General features: G+C 42.4%; 1 non-coding gene across 1 annotated transcript; it reads left to right on the top strand.

The window, feature by feature from the left end:
• Window positions 1-8,814: 8,814 nt before the first annotated feature.
• Window positions 8,815-8,921, top strand: LOC145003592 (small nucleolar RNA R71). The gene has a single exon (XR_013662046.1). It is a non-coding gene; the product is annotated as a small nucleolar RNA R71 (small nucleolar RNA).
• The last annotated feature ends 210 nt before the right edge of the window (window positions 8,922-9,131 follow it).

Raw genomic sequence — 9,131 nt, 5'->3', positions numbered from 1 at the left:
TATTCTTGTGTACTCGCCGAGTAGGGTCGGTCTACTCGCCGAGTATATCTTCTTTCACTCTTTAATCTTCAATTGCTTTCCTTTTCTCCTTTTTGCTTCCAAGCATATCTTTTGGACTGAAAACACAATTCACAACATTTTAAGTACCTTTTGTCCACATTATTAACATAATTAATCAAAAATAACTAAGAATATATGCTAAATAATTAACTAATTATGCACATATCAAAATACCCCACACTTGACTTTTGCTTGCCCCCAAGCAAAACTAAATTTTAAACATATTCAAATCACATGTAATAACTCCAATCCAACCCAGCCATTATGCCAAGACCACAACGCATGCATTTGTGTCTAAAATTTCCTAAAAACCCCCCATACTTCAAATACTCACAATCCTCATAAACATTCGCCCACTCACCCCGAACTATGCTCATTTTATGCAACCCTCCGAATCCATCCTCAGAAAATCTCTTTACCCTCAAGGTATTTTTAATTGAGCAACCCAAGCACACATATTCTAGAATTACAGCTTTTCGATACCACTATGGAGCTCTTTGAATTCTTCATTTTCTTGACATTTGATCTTTGATATCTTTGAATTCACCAACTTGTATTGACCTTTGGTATCTTCAATTTTTGGATTTCTTGGAATCTTGATCTTTAGATCTTCACTTCATTTGCTCCAAAATTCCTATAACTTTTTCTAGTAATTCTTTTTTTTTCATGTATTTCTCAATATTTTTTTTTTCACTCAAATCCCTACATGCTTAAGCAGGGGAGCTCAATCTCAACCTTTATTGGCTAATAATAAAAACTTTCCTGCATACATTTCAAGTTTAGGCTGCTAAACATATTGCATCCCTCATGCTGAGCAAGGTCGTGTTTTTGTCTCATGATTTCACTGAAATAAGGAAGCCACAAATGCACTAGAACGTATATAGGCTCAACTAAACATTTGGGTCTTCATGCAATTATTAACACAATTCTAATATGGAATCCTAATTTTTTACCAAAATTTTCTAATTTAAGACCTAAGCATTTTTGGTATGCAACAAATTTTTAAAAATTAGCCTAAATTAAGATTCTATGTGTTCTAAGATGTGACTAACCCCCTACCCCACACTTATTTTATGCAATGCCCTCATTGCATATTATAACAACTAAAAATGCAAATAGAGAGAAAGTTGGAACAAACTCCCCTGGGGTAGCAGTCGCTAGGTTGACACTCTCTTCTTCAACTCCTTCTTCTAGTGACTTTAACCATGGGAACAGCTCATCCATGGCACGGGCGTCATACGTCTCGTGTGGTTGATAGCTCGAAAAACTCCAAGGAAAAGGGTTGTTGAACAATCTTCAAAAGTAATTCATAAAGAGTATATGAATGGTGTAGAAAAACTAGCCAGAGCAAATCAGAAACTCCTCCTGCAGCAAGCTACTCAGCGAGTAGGTGAGCAAACTCAGCGAGTAGAACTCGATGGCAAAGCAGTTCGTGCAAAAGCAAATGTACTCGCCGAGTAGTGTTAGTGCACTCGGCGAGTAGAGCTTATATGTCCAGAATTCTATGAACCGCTGACTCTCTTTATGTTGGTGTTGACATGGAAATATAAATGTACTCTCCCATGAACTTCCTAAGCAGCAACACTTCATAAAACTCTCGATTCGTACGGACTCAATCCTAGGAACAAGACTCCATAATCACTCATAAAGACTCTCATTCCTCTCTTGACCCTTCCTAATTAGCATGCTTCCTAGCTTCAATACCTGAAAAGAAAACTAAAATTAACACTAATATTTCAACCACATAGCCAAATTCAACATGTCCACAATTGTCTTAAAACAAACATCATAACCAAAACAAAACAAAATAAAATAAAATCTTCATTCTTCCTCTTCCATTCCGGCTCCTCCAGCTCCACTACCTCCTTCTCCACCCCTTCTTCGCATCCTCTCGTCCCAATCCATAATATAAGGGTAGCCAGGTCCAGGTCGCGGGGCAATATGCATTTGTTGGAAAAGATACTCGAAGGATTGATTGGTGTAATTAACCCCTCGCCCAATATCATCCAAGTAGTGTTGGTACTCCACTTGGTTCCAACCCTCGTTATCCTCCACCGGAATAACCGGTGGGTCTTCCCGTACCCGCTCGCTCCTTGGCCTAACCCGCCTTCCCGGCTCCTCAGGGACCGCCAGCTCATCCTCATTCGGGATAGTAAAAGAATCACCAAAATTTTCAACTATCCGAGCCCTCCTATAAAGTGCAGTGTTGAACGGAGGAGGGTGGATAATCATTAGCGCTTGAGCTTGCGGCAAATCCAATATCCCAAATGATTTCGCAAGCCGAGTAATGAACATGCCCCCATTGATCTTCGAGTTTATCTTCTCCTTGACCGCCCCCTCCGCAAGAAATTTAACAATGCAGTACGGGAGGTTGCAGAAGACGTCGGGAGTGATGATACTCCACAAGTAAAAGATATCAAGGGTGGGAACTTTGTCCCCATCCTTCCGCATGTTGATCGTGCTTGCAACGAACCGGTGAATGAGTCGGTGGATTGGAGAACGGATATGACCTTCTTGAGCAGTGGAAGGTATGTAGACCCGGTTAGAAATTGTACTCCACCATGTCGATGCCACCACCTCCTCGGGAAGTTCTTTGTAGGTATTCTCCAAGAAGGCTTCAAAGTAATCCGTCATCGACATGTCTTGATCGTAGATGCCCAATCGCCAAGAGAACTCAACCATGTTGCATTGTCGCAACTCCCCACCTAAAGAAAATGAGATCGTGTTAGGATTGTAAAACTCACTAGCACCTCGGAATGAAATGGTAGCAAAGAATTCCCAGCACAACTCCGCGTATACTGGCTCTTGGATTTTGAACAATTGCAACCAACCATCACAAGTGATGTTGGCATAACCCAAGTTACAATCTTTCACCAAATATGGAGTAAGTTCCTCTTCCAAGCCAACATTGCCCATCCATCCCCAATCCACTGCATTTGGTAAGTGGATTTCTTTCTGTCGCAGTGCTTCCAACCTGTTTAAGGCTCGAGTTTTGGAGGATTTGGAGGTGATTTGTTGAAAGGCTAACCATGGCATATCACCATGGCCTCCTCCACGTGATGATTGACCTCTTCTTGCCATGCTATCTGCATAAACATACCAAAAACACAGCAACAAACAACACCCAGTAATTAAAACAGGAAAATTTTTGATCTTATTGTGACCTACTCGCCGAGTACACGAACATACTCGCCGAGTAGTATGAACTTCTTGACAGATCGAGATCGGATCTGTGTAATCTGTGTAATAGTCCAAATTGTTCATAGGGTTTTGTTGTAATTACTTATCTAACCATAGATCTTGAAGAAATTACTCCTAACAACATCTAATTCATGAGTAAATCAAAGCCCTAAAAATTGGGAAAAACTCCCCAAATCCGAAATCATAACAAATATGGGAAGATATGTGATAAAGATTGAACCTTTCATAAAATTAAAGGGTAAAGATGTTACCTTGTTGCTTGAATGAAGAGAAAGAAAAAGAAAGTTGGAGAGATCTTGAAGAATGCTTAGAGAGGCGGCTGAGAGGAAGTGCTCGGCGAGTGTTGGGATGAATTGGTGAGTAATAACAATTTTTACAGGTTTTATTTTACTGGGTTTGAACCGGCTACTCGCCGAGTAGACTCGCGTGTTATCAACTTTTGGCTGTAAGTGGACATTTACTCGCCGAGTATAGTCGATATACTCGCCGAGTAGATGTCACAGGTTGAAAAATAAATTAAATTTGCCAATTTTACTGTATGAATTCATTTGTTTAGCCCTTCCACCCCACACTCAAAGCATAGCTTGTCCTCAAGCACTTAGAGACATAGAATAAACGAAGAAGAATGAAAAAAAACAATATGAAAATTAAAGAAAAGGAAAGAAAATGCAAACTTGAAACTCGGGTTGCCTCCCGAGAAGCGCTTCTTTTGATGGAGTCATTAGCTGAACTCCGCCCCATCTACGTGTTTGCAATTCCACACAGTAGCATCTCCTCCAATCCTTCATTTCGGGGGACACCTTCTTCATATTTCTTCACTCTATGACCATTGACTTTGAATGGTGTGCCGTCTCTTGATATCAATTCGATAGCCCCGTGAGGAAACACCATCTTGACCAAAAAAGGACCATCCCACCTTGATTTAAGTTTGCTCGAGAAAAGTTTTAATCGGGAATTGAAAAGTAGTACTTTTTGGCCTTCATGGATGTCTTTGCTCTTGATTCTTTTGTCATGCCATCTCTTGGTCTTTTCTTTATAGAGCCACGAACTAGAATAAGCCTCATTTCGGAGTTCTTCAAGGGCATTCATTTGCATTAAATGGTTGGTCTTCAATTCTTCTATATCAAAGTTGCACCTCTTTAACGCCCAATATGCCTTATGCTCGATCTCAACCGGTAAATGGCATTGCTTTCCATAAACTAACCTATATGGTGTAGTACCAATAGGTGTTTTGAAAGCGGTACGAAATACCCATAGTGCGTCATCCAATTTATCCGACCATTCCTTGCAGTTGCTTCCCACCGACTTCTCTAAAATACGCTTCAAGGCTCGATTGGTCACTTCAGTTCGTCCACTCGTTTGTGGATGGTATGACGTGGAGAACTTATGGGTCACCCCATATTTCTTGAGCACCTTTTCCAATTGATCATTGGCAAAGTGTGTGCCTCGGTCACTAATTAGGGCCTTCGGAACACCAAACCGGGAGAATAGTTTCTTTAAGAATCGTACCACTACCCGTCCGTCATTTGTAGGTAAAGCCTGCGCCTCCGCCCATTTCGAGACATAATCTACCGCCACTAGTATGTACTTGTTTCCCTTGGATGTGGGAAAAGGTCCCATGAAGTCAATGCCCTATACGTCGAACACCTCGCACACTTGAATGCTATGTTGTGGCATTTCATTTCGGGATGAAATGTTTCCCACCCTTTGACAAGCATCACATTCTTTGACATATTGGGATGCATCTTTGAAGATTGTAGGCATATAGAACCCAATGTCAAAGATCTTCTTTGCGGTATAGTGTGCTCCATGATGTCCTCCCGTGGGCCCGCTATGGCAGTGTTCTAGTATTCTTCGGCTTTCCTTCCCGAACACACATCTTCTTATAATTCCATCCGCACAGCTTCGAAAGAGGTATGGATCGTCCCAAAAGTAATATTTGATATCCACAAAGAATTTCTTCTTTTGTTGACTACTATAATCCTTCGGGATGTAATTTGTAGCTAGATAGTTAGCTATGTCTGCGAACCATGGCTCCTCTCCCACGGACACCATAATGTATTCATCCGGAAAGTCATCTCCATCCTTATCTTCTTGCAATTGCCGGTTCTCGAGCCTAGATAAATGATCGGCCGCTACGTTCTCCATTCCTTTCTTGTCTCGTATCTCTATATCGAATTCTTGAAGAAGCAGCACCCATCATATTAGTCTTGGCTTGGCATCCTGTTTGGAAAACAAATACTTGATAGCCGAGTGGTCAGTAAAAACAGTGGTTTTAGATAAAACCAAGTAAGGGCGAAACTTGTCAAAAGCGTAAACCACGGCTAACAATTCTTTTTCAGTAGTAGTATAATTCTCTTGGGCGGGGTTTAAGGTCTTGCTTGCATAATAGATGGGTTGAAAGTGCTTGTCAACCCTTTGACCAAGGACCGCTCCTAGTGCATAGTCACTAGCATCACACATGATCTCAAAGGGTAAGTTCCAATTGGGTGCTATAATGATCGGGGCATTAGTTAATTTTTCCTTTAGAAAGTCAAATGCCTCTAAACACTCTTTAGTAAAATTAAAGGGTGCATCTTTTAGTAATAATTGTGTTAGAGGTTTCGTGATTTTGGAAAAATCTTTTATAAAACGCCGGTAAAAACCTGCGTGTCCCAAAAAACTTCTAATGCCCTTCACATTAGTTGGTGGGGGTAATTTGGCAATGGTGTCTATCTTTGCCCGATCCACCTCAATTCCTTTTTTAGAGACTTTGTGTCCCAAAACTATACCCTCCTTGACCATGAAGTGACACTTTTCCCAATTTAGGACCAAGTCGGTTTTCTCACACCTAGCAAGCATTGAGTCAAGATTTGTGAGGCAGTCATGGAAAGAAGATCCGAATATAGAAAAGTCATCCATAAAGACCTCCATGAACTTTTCCACCATATCATGAAATATGGCGGTCATGCACCTTTGAAATGTCGCAGGTCCATTGCATAGTCCAAATGGCATGCGTTTATAGGCGAAAGTCCCACTTGGGCATGTAAAGGTGGTCTTTTCTTGGTCCATTGGGTCTATGGGTATTTGAAAATACCCTGAAAAAAACCCATCTAGAAAGCAGTAATAGCTATGGCCCGATAGCCTCTCTAACATTTGATCTATGAAAGGAAGAGGGAAATGGTCTTTGCGAGTGGCATCGTTTAGCTTTCGATAATCGATGCACACTCGCCAACCGGTTACCGTTCGCGTTGGAATTAACTCGTTCTTTTCGTTAGTGATGACCGTCATTCCTCCTTTCTTGGGCACCACTTGGACCGGACTCACCCATGGACTATCGGAAATGGAGTAGATGATTCCTGCATCCAAAAGCTTGACCACCTCCTTCTTGACGACTTCTTGCATGTTCGGGTTCAATCGTCTTTGATGTTGCACCACCGGCCTTGCTCCTTCTTCTAAATTGATTTTGTGAGAGTAATAGGATGGGCTTATTCCCTTGATGTCGAAGATGCTCCATGCGATAGCTCTTTTCCTTTTCTTCAACACGCGTACAAGCTCCTCCTTTTCCGTCTTGGATAGGTCCGAGGCTATGATCACAGGCTTCTGATTTCCTTCTTCCAGAAAGGCATACTCCAGATGGTCAGGTAGTGTTTTAAGCTCCAATTTGTTGTGCATAGTGACGGACTAGCCGAGTGCAGGTTTGGTACTCGGCGAGTTGGTAGCTGCATTCACGACTTCTGGCTTTTCTTCAGATGTACTCGGCGAGTAGATCGGGTCTACTCGGCGAGTAGGGCTCTCAGATTGCTTCTTTATTTCTTCATACTCCGCTTCTTCCAACAGTCTTTCAATCTCTAGTAAGTCCTTTTCTGGGTCAAATGCTTCATCCAAAGCTGCAAACTTGCTGGAATCTTCAGGTATGTCTTCTTCCAATAGTTCGTCAAGCATGTTGATTGAGAAAGTCGTGCCGTCACTACTCCCTAAGTACTTCATGGCTTGGTCTACCCCGAATGTCACTGAATCGTCCCCAACTCGCAATGTGAGCTTAGAATCTCTCATGTCTACGATAGCGCTAGCTGTGTTGAGGAAGGGCCTTCCAAGGATAATTGGCACTTGCGGATCCGCCTCCATGTCTAGAATGATGAAATCAGCCGGGAAGACAAATTTGTCCACTTTCACTAGCAAATCTTCACAAATGCCTCTTGGGAAAGTAACAGTCTTGTTTGCCAAATGAATTGCCATTCGAATTGGCCTTGGCTCCGGGAGGTCTAGCTTCTTAAAGAACGAGTATGGCATAAGGTTCACACTTGCTCCAGAATCAGCTAAGGCATGAATTGCAGCCAAGTTGCCAAATTGACAAGGTAAAGTTAAGCTCCCCGGATCACCCTTCTTCTTTGGTAACTTGTTTAGCATTGCGGCAGAGCAGTTCTCGTTAAGCACTACCTTCTGCACTTCCTCCATCTTTCTTCTGTTAGTGAGGAGTTCCTTAAGGAACTTAGCATACTTGGGTATTTGCATGACGGCTTCAATGAAAGGAATGTTGATTTGAAGAGTTTTAATATGGTCTAGAAACTTCTGATATTCCTCTTCCTGCTTCTCTTTCTTGGCTCGGGCTGGGTATGGCATTGGAGGCTGGTATGGTTTCAAGGGAGGCTGTTCATTCGTTTTAGCAGGGGTACTCTCCGAGTCCATCGGCCCTACTCGGCGAGTAAGACTCTCAGATTGTGAATCTTGGTTTTCTACTTGTTCTTCCGTTCCTTCCTTCTGTGAGTCCTTGGTTGCTTCAGTTCGAATGGGGGCCAGGGGGTGATGATCTTCCCACTTCTTGTTGTAACAATATTTACTTGTGCGCCTCGTGGGTTGTTCTTGGTTTTGCTAGGAAGCTCACTCGGTGACCTTTGGTTTAGTTGTTGAGCAAGTTGCCCAAGCTGCGTTTCTATGTTGTGGATGGATGCTTGCTGGTTCCTGAGCATTGTTCTTGTTTCTTGGATAGCAGCATCATGGTCACTATGTCTTTTCTCGGAAGCGGCCACAAATTTAGTAAGCATATCTTCCAAGCTTGGCTTCCTCTCTTGCACCGGCTCCTCCTTTTGGTAAAAGCCTCTCCCTTTTTGTCTATACTTCTCCTCCTTGGCCTTCTTGTACTCTTCGTAAGGCAGCCACTCTTTCTTTTGTTTGCGCCAGTCCTCATCATACCGGTCACCGCTCGAATAACATGCTTGTGCCATTTTGTTGCCATTCTCATCCAAATCGCAATCTCTAGTGAGGTGAGGTCCATTGCAGTTTTCACAACCCACCCGTATAGCATGGATAGTTTGATCCATTTTGTCCATTCTCCTATCCATGGTTTTTAACATGGCCATGACCGCGGATAAATCTTCAGTAGCAACATACACAGCTCCCCTCGTGACATCATTCCTAGGGTTGTGGTATTCTCTAGAGTGTTTAGAGAATTCTTCAATCAATTCTTTAATCACCGGGGGTGGCTTCTTTGTAAGTGGGCCTTGTGAGTCTAGCAACTGCCGGGTCGTGACATTGACTCCATCATAGAAGATGGAAACTTCTTGCTGGCTGTTTAGATCATGGTGTGGGCAATTTCTTAGCAGACTTTTGTACCTCTCCCATGCTTCATATAAAGACTCTCCAGCTTGTTGTTCAAAGTTTGCAATGGCCTTCTTCAGTTTGGCTATCTTGGATGGTGGGCAAAAGTGATCAATAAATTCTTCCTTCATTCTGGCCCAAGTAGTGACTGATCCGGGGGGAAGTGACTTGAGCCAGTCTTTAGCAGCACCCTTGAAGGTTACCGGAAGCATACAAAGTAGTTGAGTTTCGCGGGTTACATTTGGAATGTTGAAGTAATTGTTGGATAAGGTGTCTAAGTCCATAACTTATTT

This window comes from Lactuca saligna, chromosome 6, assembly GCF_052625555.1.
Source record: "Lactuca saligna cultivar CGN05327 chromosome 6, ASM5262555v1, whole genome shotgun sequence".
Taxonomy (NCBI): Eukaryota; Viridiplantae; Streptophyta; class Magnoliopsida; order Asterales; family Asteraceae; genus Lactuca; species Lactuca saligna.
The sequence above is the reverse complement of the archived record's forward strand: the minus strand, read 5'-3'. Positions and strand labels throughout refer to the sequence as shown.